The following is a 10,797-nucleotide window of genomic DNA, read 5'->3' as shown; positions in this document are numbered from 1 at the left end:
CTCTTTGACATTAAGAAACTTCAAAGCTACATAACACATGTAACCTTATATTTGTCTCCTTCCTGCTGAGGATCACTTAAAGAGCCAGTGACGGTTGAATGGAACGGTGTGTGATCAATGACATCTTCGGATTTGTCAAGATAGAGAGCCAGTGTGACTGGTCAGTGTCTCACGGGTGCGGCGTCCCCCCCATTAGCATAACAAGCTATCTGCGTGACACCAACGCCTCAGCAGATGTCAGTCTGGTGAGCTAAGTTTTAGCTTTCCATCATGTCACCGCCTTTGTTCCTGCTCTTCTTTCGTCCCTCAAACAGGCATTGTCTCCTGAGGTGGGGCTCATGTTGAGCTTGTTGCGGTTGTCAGTGTCGGAGAGTGTGATGGTTGTAAACGGCGCACGCACACACACACACACACACAAGAGCCCCTCTGTTGTTTGGTTTTAGGAACCACTTTCCGTTTGTGTCATTTAATATGTCGATGAGGTAATATTCTTCCACAAGCCAGTTTTTTAAAGCATCTAACGAAAATAAGGTGTTGTGTTGAGATCGCCAAAAAACAGATCAGAGTTTCAAAGTGGGAGGAAAATTATACATGAACTTCAATTTGCAAATCATAAGTTGAGCTAACTTCTGAGGATTTTAATTTTGGGGTATCAGAGAAATGGGGGTGAACATATTATGGTTAGGGTTAGGGGTTAGGATTAGGGTCAACTCCACTATGCTCCACTTTTTACATTTTTAATCTCATAAAGCAAAACCTTTCACAATTTTATGTAAATTTGGTGTAGAAAAATATACAGGGAATGCATGTTTTCCTGATATTTATTTATGTGTAAATGCGCCAGATGTGTATTAAATTATTCTATTAGACTGTAACACTATTAGTAAGTTTTAATAGAATATGGAAAAGATTGCATATCTTTCTCAAGTTATTTGTTTATTTATTTATTTTAAATAAGCAGTTTAACTACTTATAGATGAATCAAGAGGAAAACGGTTTCCTTTAGTAAAACACATTTAAGTGGCAGACATACTGAGTTGGGGTTGGCTATTTCAAGTTTTAAATGTAGATATGTGATTGCGTTATGAATAATCTAGTTATTTTGGTCAAATTAAAATCAGAGTCAAGATTCCCTCAAAGATTTGGAAACTCTACTGAGAGATTTCGAGAAGTCTTTTCGCAAAGTTGACAAGTGGAAAAAAAAAAAGAGGCAGCAGCACAGAAGTTTGCCTTCATATTTGGTTGGAGGGGTAAGTGGCCGTCGGTGCTCCCTGCTGTTTTACGTCACAGGGGAAACATCTCTGTCAGGCAATGTATTATTCCAAAACACAGCTTCCCGCATGGAAGCCGTCCTCCTCCGTTCGTCCGCCTGTCCGGACGGAGCGCATTGCTGCTTATAAACCGTCCATGCTCCATAAATCGGGATGTGTTGAGCATGGCACTCTGCTGAGTTAGACGACATGAGCGTTCAGAACCCTGGAATCGCCTTCCAGCCGCTCCGGCATCATCAGGTTTGACGGATTTGGCTTGGTAAATTGTGCCAATGCTCCAGAGTTTTGAGAGAAAACAAGAATGAGTTTAACAAACGTCTGTGATTAAACTGTTCAGTGATTATTTGATCTTGAAGATGTACATGTGTGTTTATTTACGTAAAAGTAAAATGGACTTTGTGAGTAAAATGAATGGATGTCAAAACTAAACTTGTTTCGGCTTGTATTTTAATTCTATTGATTTGTTCAAATAAAGAAAACAAATACTTTATATTACCGTATTTTCCGCACTATAAGGCGCACCGGATTACAAGGCGCACCTTCAATGAATGGCGTATTTTAAAACTTTTTTCATATATAAGGCGCATAGAATAGACGCTACAGTTACGGTTGCCACCCGTCCCGTATTGAACCGATATGGGACATGATTTGTTCCATTCTCTATAAATGTGGATGTATAATAATAAGGAAGTGGTCCCCGAGTACTTTATATAGTAGTCTGCCCCAGTCGTTGTTTCACTCACGGTGTTGGTGTTGCGTTATTGTGCCCAACCGACACGCTGCCGCCGCAGTCTCTGTCTCTCTTCCCCCGGCTCCCCGGCTTTAAATATATAGGGGCTGGTCCCTTAGTAACCCTAGTCAAAGCATCCCGGATGAATGTCTAAAGTCACTTTGTTGACATAAAGAATGTTAAAAAAACAGTCTGACTTGGATCGGCAAGGAGAACCTTCCGCGACTGGGCCGGGGCGGGGCCGGACAATGGTCACTCTTCTCCGTTCGTGCACAGCATGTTCGTGGAGATCGTGGTGCTAAATGACCTGCAGACGACCTGATTATCAGGTCGGTAGGTAGATACATAGATAGGTCAGTTAAACTTTATTAACAAACCAGCGTTCTGACAACTATCCCAGCAGTCACCACGCGCTTCTTCTTCTACAGGTGAAAATGAAGTGGCCGGCTGCTTACCGTAGTTGCTAGACCTGTTGTGGCTCAATATTGGTTCATATATAAAGCACACTGGATTATAAGGCCCACTGTCGGCTTTTGAGGAAATTGAAGGTTTTTAGGTGCGCCTTACAGTGCGGAAAATACGGTACAACTAACCAGGAATCTGTTCATTTCTTGTCTTTGAATCACAAACTCTGGTCTTCACTGAGGAAGTGAGGCCTGCAGAGCTGGAGCTGCAGCTCTTGGATGCGGAGTCGATGTGACGTCACATTGATGTCACATGGTTTGTAGGGCCGACTTACTCAGCCTGTAACATGAGAAATGGCTTCGTACCAAAACACTCAGATTGGTCATTTCAGGACAAAATCAGTCTGATATGTATCAAACTAAACATAGGGTGCCTTCGAAAAGTGAACACAGCCCTCATCAGATTTCAGGTAAAAATGAACAAATGGTAAATAATTTGAAAATGTTGGCTGTTGGCTACAGCTCTGAACTTTTGCTAGGCCATTTTAAAGCTTCAATTTACCTAAACTGAAGGTTTTCCTATAAGAATTTGAATCTCTGCCACTGTGGTGCTGAAAAATAAAACCTTTAATTTTTGTTTATTATTCATAATTTCATCCACTTTGACATAAAAAAAAGAAAAAGCTCTCGCTGAAAAACGTGATCCCAACATGTCGCTGCCACCTCCGTGTTTCACTGTGAGAACGTTTTGGAAGCCATCAGGCCACAAAACAAAACAGTTTTGTCACGTTAATAAACAGAATAAAACTTTTCTGTCTTGGATATACAGGAGACTGTACAGCCCAAATCAAGTGCGGTCAACCTCTTGTGTGAACCTCTTCTTGTACCCTTTTCCTGACTGACACATTAAGATTTGTAGTTTTATTATTAACTTTGCGTAATTATCTTTGTCTTGGATAACAAAAAACCCAACTAGGGACAATCATGGCAAATTAGCTGTTGCAATAAAGAATGTAATTATTATCTATGAAATATTTTATGTACATCTCAACGTCATTTACACAGACAGACAGATAGATAACAGAAAGCCAGCCAGACAGACAGACAATTTTGCCCTTCAGTACTTTTCTTTTCAATAATTTTGAAGTTGGGTTGTGTTTGTGGATGTTCGGACAGACAGACAGCGAGCTAGCTAGACAGATAAATGGAAGTGGAAAATGTTTTTGAATCACTTACCTTGTGTTAAATCTAGCTACTGAGAGGAACTGCAGGCTAAAAATGACCTTTTTATTGCTGCTTTTTGGTTGGAAATTTTAATACTTATTGTCATTTAGTGCCGCAGGCATCATTACTGTCAAAATAGTCTTTAAGACAAAACAGAAGAGGAGGAGTAATTAATCTTAGAGTAATTTTGGCTGGATGGTCACTATTGGACAGGAGAACATTAATGCTCCTGCAAAAACAAAAAAACAAAACAATGATATAAATCTGTACAATTTACTGTGCAGACAGAAACACTTGTTTATTTATTGCTGAAGTCTGTTCACAGCCACATCAGTATGTAAAATTAAAAAAACAATCAGAAGAGAGAAGGCAGATTTTTTTTTTTTTTTTTTTTGGTAAATAGTGTTAGAAAAAACAACTTCGAGTAAATCTGTCAACTTCAGTGTAACTCTGAACCTCATAAAACTCCTCCAGTAAACAAACTTTTCCTTAATTAGAGAAAAGTGTAAAGAGAGTGGATCCGCAGTAACCTCTTCCCTGCGTGTTCTCACTAAACTTATCAGTTAGACTCAATAATTTGCCAACCTTGACAAATTAAACCCGAATCAGGTTTTGCACTTAAAATGACGAGGTCAGAGCTGCTGAAGCGGCTGCTCTGCCTTCTGCAACAAACACGAAACTAACACTTTTGGAGTTCTGCAACTTGCAGCAGGCGAGAAGGAAGTAAGAAAAAAAAAAAGATGCAAAACAAAAGCAGCAACAGCGATGAAGACGCACGTTTTCACGGTTTGGAGGGCTGACAGGGTGAGAGCGAGCGGAGCTGACATTTTTCTTTCCCCATCACTGATGTGAGCCTGATGAATATGTGAGACGGGTGGCAGATTCACGGCAACCAATTACCAGAGAGAGACAGGCAGAGGAAGAGGAGAAGGAAGGGAGGAAGGGAGGGAGAGATGTCTGCACACTAGTTTCCACTTAGAGCAACTTTCCAAAACCAACACTGGCTCTGCTGAAGCTAAATATAATCCAATAAAGATAGGAAATATATACGAACTCCGCTCAGAAACGTCAGAAAGCAGCGAGAAACGACGCGCTCTGTAGTGGGAGTGCGTAACATCCCCGACCGCCGCGACGCATTTTCAGATTCTACGCAGATTGGACGGAAGAAAGCGGGAGCTGTATGAGCTCAAACAGTGAGCTAATGTAAAAGATGGCGGAGAGCCAGCAGCAGGCTACACTGAGTTTTCAGGCTGGAGTTCCGGCCCGCTGTTCTGTCTGGACCTGCCGGTTTTCTGTTTACCTTGATAGGTCAGACCCGACCCACAGCCGCCCAGGGCCGCGTCTGCGCACTGAGGTCAGCTACTGATATTTAATAATAACACAGGAATGAATGCTAATCATGTCCCTTTTTTTTGTTCGCCTATGCCTAAATTATCTTTTTAAACGTTACTAAAATAAAATTGAGCGACCACCTTTTTATTTTAATATTTCTATTTATTTGGTTATGTGTGTATTTTTTATTTTCATTTTTAAGGTTCTGTTGCACCTAAATTTCTTTTTTTTACTCTTTTGTTCACTTTATGCCTTTCTCTAGGACTCCGATCCTATGCTTTCTTAAAGTTACCTAACAATAAATCTTTAAAACGAATAGACGATCTTTGTTCAGCTTTACTTTGAACACTTTATGTCGTGTGAGATTTGCTCCAGTTCGCGGATTCCAGAAGGTGAGGGTCTCTATTTTTGGATCTGTGGACCCACCAGGTGATCATGTGTGCAGCTGAGTAAATCTTCCCCCCTCCACTCCCTCCTCCTCCTCCTCTGTGATCTTTTGGCTCCTCTGTCCTGCCTGGGCGCTGCCAAGGTCACCTTGGAGGGAGATGAGGGGAGAGGTGGAATTTGAGGAAGTCGCTGACAGAAACATCTCTGGTTCTGAAACCAGCCGTGGTTTTTGCTGTTCCTCCGCTGGGAAGTTCGCGCCTGCCAGCCGCGTTTCCCGCAGCCGCAGCAGGAGCGCCGACCAAGCTGCAGGGGAGCTGCTGCACCTGAGCCAGGAAACAAGCTCCTCCAAGCCGCCGGAAGTCTCTGGTTATAAGTTGTGGAGCGGAGAAAACACACCGCGCGCCCACAGGACGCCCCGAGCTGCTGGGTGCTTTGCGCGCGCCAGTTCGCCCGTCGCCATGACGCGCACCAACCCAAAGCCAGAGTCTGAAACAGTCATCTGTAGCAAAAAGTAATTGGTCATAAACGAGCAGAACATGGATTTGTTCCTAGAGCTAAATAATGAGGTTTTACTGTATAAAAAGCGGCGCTAATTTATAATAAGTGACATTTTTCAGGTAAAAAAAAAAAGTAAACAATTGATTTGGAACTAATTTGTATTTTTTTAAAATGTCTCAAAATTAATATTTCGTTGGAGAAATTGTAGTTAATCGTCTGTCCATTAAAGTGGACGTCATGTGTCACTGTCCATATTAAAGCTGATATTTTGATAATTATTGCAACGATATATTCTGTGCATGTCCGCGTTGGAAAAAACTATATTTTAGTTATTAGGCAATAAATGCTCATTTTATTTACCCAAACAGAATTTTACACGTTTGTTCAACTGAGTAAATTTCTGTTTATTGTTAAGTGTTTTCAGCTGAAGTGCAGAATGTGAAATGAAGGCTGTTGGTAGGTTAGTGGAGATCAGTGATTGGATGACTTATGGTGACAGGACTTAGTAATATCTCCCAAAAAGGACAGACTGGGATTTAGACAAAATATTTATATATACAAATGTCCATATTATGAGTTTCTGACATATTTATGTTGCTAAAATTTCAAAAACATGTTGTCAACTTGTTGAAATGGAAAAAAAATATTTTTCTGACTGAAATCAATGTAAAGCTAACGACTGTAGCTTTAGCTATTATGGTGAAAAACTGACTCAAATGAAAGTTTTCTTAACATGTTTTCTTTAACATAGCTGATTTTGTGTCAGCTTTTGAAACAAAAACAACTTAAAAATAAAAACTGTGACTCATGAAATGACATGCAGCTCATCATGGCTACAGAACAGGCCATGCTGAGTGGATATCAGACTGTCAGGTTGCACAAACTACCATACTAAGTTTCTCTGCATATCAGGATTAGGCTGCACTTTAAATGATCCAAAATGTTTCTTTTAAAGCAGAAATCATCAGACGATAAAGCAAAATTAGATGCTTTCATGTATGGGTTTTAGTGAAAGCTGGTCAAATCAAAAAGGTTTTTGCAAAAACTAAATCATTGTTTTATGTTTTTTTTTTTCTTCCTTTTTAATTAACAAAAACAATCAGTTCATTTTACATTCCAACAACAGACACTGTGGTGAGAAGCATTAAGTGTAACCATCCGGTTTCTTCAGCAGCTGTTCAGTTAGTGCGTCTTGAACCTCAGAACGTTTCCGTTCCAAATGAACTTGCTCAGCTAAAAGAAAACTGAGTCCGACTTGTGAGTCCTCAGCTCCCCTCAGCCGGCTAACGGTCCATTTAAACCCTCAGAGCCGCGGCTGTAATCATCACAAAACATGGAGCAACTTCAGACAAAGAGAACTCCAAAGCTACTTTAGCCTCGTTTCCTCACATTCACAGCAGTAATTCTCCCCTTCACCTGGATTTTCTCGACATTTCTATTGTTTATCGGTGACGTGCAGGGGTTAAACAAATCAAACCAACTGTTTGCCTCCCTTTTTCCATCGTCTTCTTCCTCTCATCACAGCAGAAAAAAAAAAAACAACCTTAGAGGAGAGCAGTACAGGCTGGAGAGGCTCCAGATAATGAGAGCCTGCTTGCATTAAATGGACAAACAGCAATCCGGCATCTCCTGACCCCTCTGTGCTCCTCTCGGCTCCATTGATCATCCCCCCCCCCCCCTTATGAGATAATGCAATTACAAACATCAATAAGGAGCTGCGAGGGGAATCATTATGTGGTGACAGTGATAAATGATGCTGCAGAAAATAGCGGGCTCCTCTCAAACAATCCGCGCGCCCAAGGGGCTTTTGAGGGCCGGGGCCCCGTCGCCAAGGAGACAGATGACATCCAAAATGGCCCTCAACAGTCTTTCTCGATTCTTTTTGCTCCCCGGCTCTCTTTTTCTCCACCAACAGATTGTTGGAGCTTTTTTTTTTTTTTTTTTGTGCCTCCTTTTGTTTCAGAACCAGCTGCCACGCGACGGACCTTCCTAGGAGGAGGTTCTAGAAAGTCTGTCCTCTGAGGTGTTCACAGGCCAGCGTCTCATCTGGATTCTGCTTCAGACTGATTTCATAAAGTGGGAAGATGCTGGAAAAACTATCTGAGCTCTGTGTTTGTGATCGGTCCAGTTGTTTTCTGAATGATCTGATTAAAAAAAAAGAAAAAAAAATATTTTTGGAACTTTTTCATTTAGGTACATTTTAATCAACAATCCTGAGTAGAAATGTTATATATTTAGACATACAAAAAAGACCCCAACTAAATTGGATGAATTCAAATGGGCTTTTGATTTAATTTTACTCAAAATAAATAAATTAAAAATAATGTGGCGTTTGCTTTTCTGGTTTTAACGGACTTAAATCTTTGACACAACAGGTCGCATTAGGCCATTTAGCTTTCTATCCTTTACAAATTGTCGTGTCAATTCAAAGCTTAAAAAACAAAATGAAAACAACATAATGAAAGAGTGGCAAGTAAAGTAGATAATGTCACAAGGATAAACATTTAAAATGTATCAAAAAAAGACATAAAAACCTTTCACCTAATATCTAATTACCAGCAGATGCTTTGAGGTTATGAAGCCTGGCTGCCAGGAAATTTGCTCCATCGCTAAACCAGTTAAAGAATAAAAGACTAAAATAGTTTTAAACATTAAAAATCTTCTCTTAGACAGTAATATTTGTGCCTTTTAAGGCACACCATTTATTAGCAATGGCTACATCAGAGCTAAAAAGCTTAGCTTGCTAGCAAGTTTGACTGTATCACTAACTAGCCAAATTAGCTAAACTAGCTACACTTGATACAAACTTAAATTCCTGCTCTGACTCAGCAAGTCTTCAGGCGGTTATCTGTGGCTACCTTGATGCTCTCATTTATAGTCCATTTATATTGTGTAGCTGATTTTAAACATATCAGCTACACAATTCTCTGGTGGATGTGCTAACTGTTGACTCAATGGTTTCTTATTGTGTTTAGGTAGGATATGTTACTTGAGAAACGTGGTTAATGTTTCAATATTTAATAAACCAAAATACTTGGGTGTATTTTAAATATATTTAATGCCTGACATTTTATATTATCCTAAATTAATTTTACAGTGTGTTAATTGTGTTGCTAACTGGTTGCAGTCTTATGACAGTTAACTTTCACGACTTTATGTTTCTTCACAATAGACAACATACCAGTGGACCTACTCCAAATTATTATTAAAGAGAATTTAGCCATTATCTATATGTTTTTCTTTTTAGTATTAAATATGGCAATGTAATATACCAACCTGTAATATATTTCAAAATATAAATATGACAGCCTGTAAATTTAACGTGGGTGACCCATTTTTCGAATATATTGTTCTCACGTCCTTCCTGCTTTGAAATATGCTGTGACGTCTTCACGTTTTCAAAACCCAGCATGTTTTAAAGCCCAAATTATCGGTGGAAAACACAGAAGAGGAGGCAGGACTTAAATATGTCTCAAGGCCTATTTTAGATAAATACTTTTTCTGGCCGACCTGAATTAAAACAACTACACGCCGCTTTAAAAGTGAGATATAGAAACAAATACATGGCAGGNGGGGGGGGGAATCATATATTTTATAGATGCGACTTTACCAAGAGATTACAAAACCAGCATTAAGTGAAAACACATTTAACAAACGGTAGTAGTCACTTCGGCATGTTCAGCTCCGTGTTTTCTGCTCTGTTTGTGCACTGAAAGCTCCTCCGCTCGAACACTCACCGAGATTTAACCGTCTCGTATGAAACGCACAGCCTCCTGGTCTGGGTTTCCCTCACTGAGCCACAAACGCGCAAACATATGTGCCTTGTGGGAGGAAGACAGGCCTGTGTGGACACCTCCACTGCTCTGGAACACGTTTCTGCTCCATTCATTATACCTGATGGTTCACTCCGCGGTCAGCGTGTGTTTAAAGAGGACAGCCGAAGCCTGCAATCACTGCGACGAACTACAATGTTCCATGTTTTGTCTTGATAAAAGCCTGAAGAAAAGAAGAAGAAGAAAAAAAAAAAAACGGGTTAAAAATGTTGAAGACAGATGTAATGTAGGTTAGCTGCGTGGAAAAAAAAAAAAAATTCCCCGAGCGCAAAACAGTCACGAATAATGTAAAAGTTTTCACGTTTATTAAAACACAGACAGTACATTTTAAATTTAGATTTATTGTTATTTTAGCAAGCTTTGATTGTTTAAAAAAATGATTTAACTAAGCTTTCTATAATCAAAGCTTAGTTAAACACCAAAGTAATAATAGATTGACTTAATAATTACATTTTCCTGATTTAAATTTTTTTTAAAGCCGTATGCTGAGAAATACAACGCAAATCAAATGAAAATTATTCAGTTTTTCCACTAGAAACAAATTATATTAAAAAGTCAAAAAAATAACTACTTTTAGTTGTACTTTTAAGGCAGTAAAACCGTTTTTATTTTTAAAATATTGTGACTCACTGCAGCTCTCCAGCTCTAAACAGCAGCAACAAAATGCTGATCGCAGTGTTTCTGTGCGCCCTGGAGATCCGTGCGTAAAAGGAGACGTGGTTGCATTTTGCGCCGTCTCCAAAGCTTTCCAAGCCTCCATGTACTCGGACAGTTACCCGGCCTCCCTAAAGAGGGCAGTCATGCATGGGCTTTCTGCTCCACGTCTCCACCGCTCCCAGCGGCCACAGGCTCAGGAATTCACATTTCACAGCCTCGGATCTGCCAGCCATGCTGGAGAGACGCGAGGCAATTAAAACGTCGCCGTTTCTTTTTTTTTTCTTTTTAAAGATTGCAAAGTGTCTCCTGTTTTTTTTTTTTTTTTTTTTTTGCTTCTTCCTTAGTGTAAATAGCATTCAGCCCGATAAAAGCGGTAGAAACACAATAGTTGCTCGGAGGAGAGACAGAAACGGAGGGGGCTGATTTATACGCGCATATTGTTGCGGATGAAACAGACTCTC

The 10,797-nt window shown here is 40.0% G+C and overlaps 1 long non-coding RNA gene across 1 annotated transcript; it reads right to left on the bottom strand.

The window, feature by feature from the left end:
- Positions 1-6,926: 6,926 nt before the first annotated feature.
- Positions 6,927-10,591, bottom strand: LOC103476478 (uncharacterized). Its single transcript, XR_535479.2, has 3 exons — positions 10,310-10,591; positions 9,584-9,842; positions 6,927-7,990 (listed from the first exon to the last, which is right to left on the bottom strand). It is a non-coding gene; the product is annotated as an uncharacterized LOC103476478 (long non-coding RNA).
- Between the last annotated feature and the right edge of the window lie 206 nt (positions 10,592-10,797).

Source organism: Poecilia reticulata, linkage group LG15 (genome assembly GCF_000633615.1).
Source record: "Poecilia reticulata strain Guanapo linkage group LG15, Guppy_female_1.0+MT, whole genome shotgun sequence".
Classification (NCBI taxonomy): Eukaryota; Metazoa; Chordata; class Actinopteri; order Cyprinodontiformes; family Poeciliidae; genus Poecilia; species Poecilia reticulata.
Note: the sequence above shows the minus strand (reverse complement) of the source record. Positions and strands in the feature narration are given on the sequence as shown.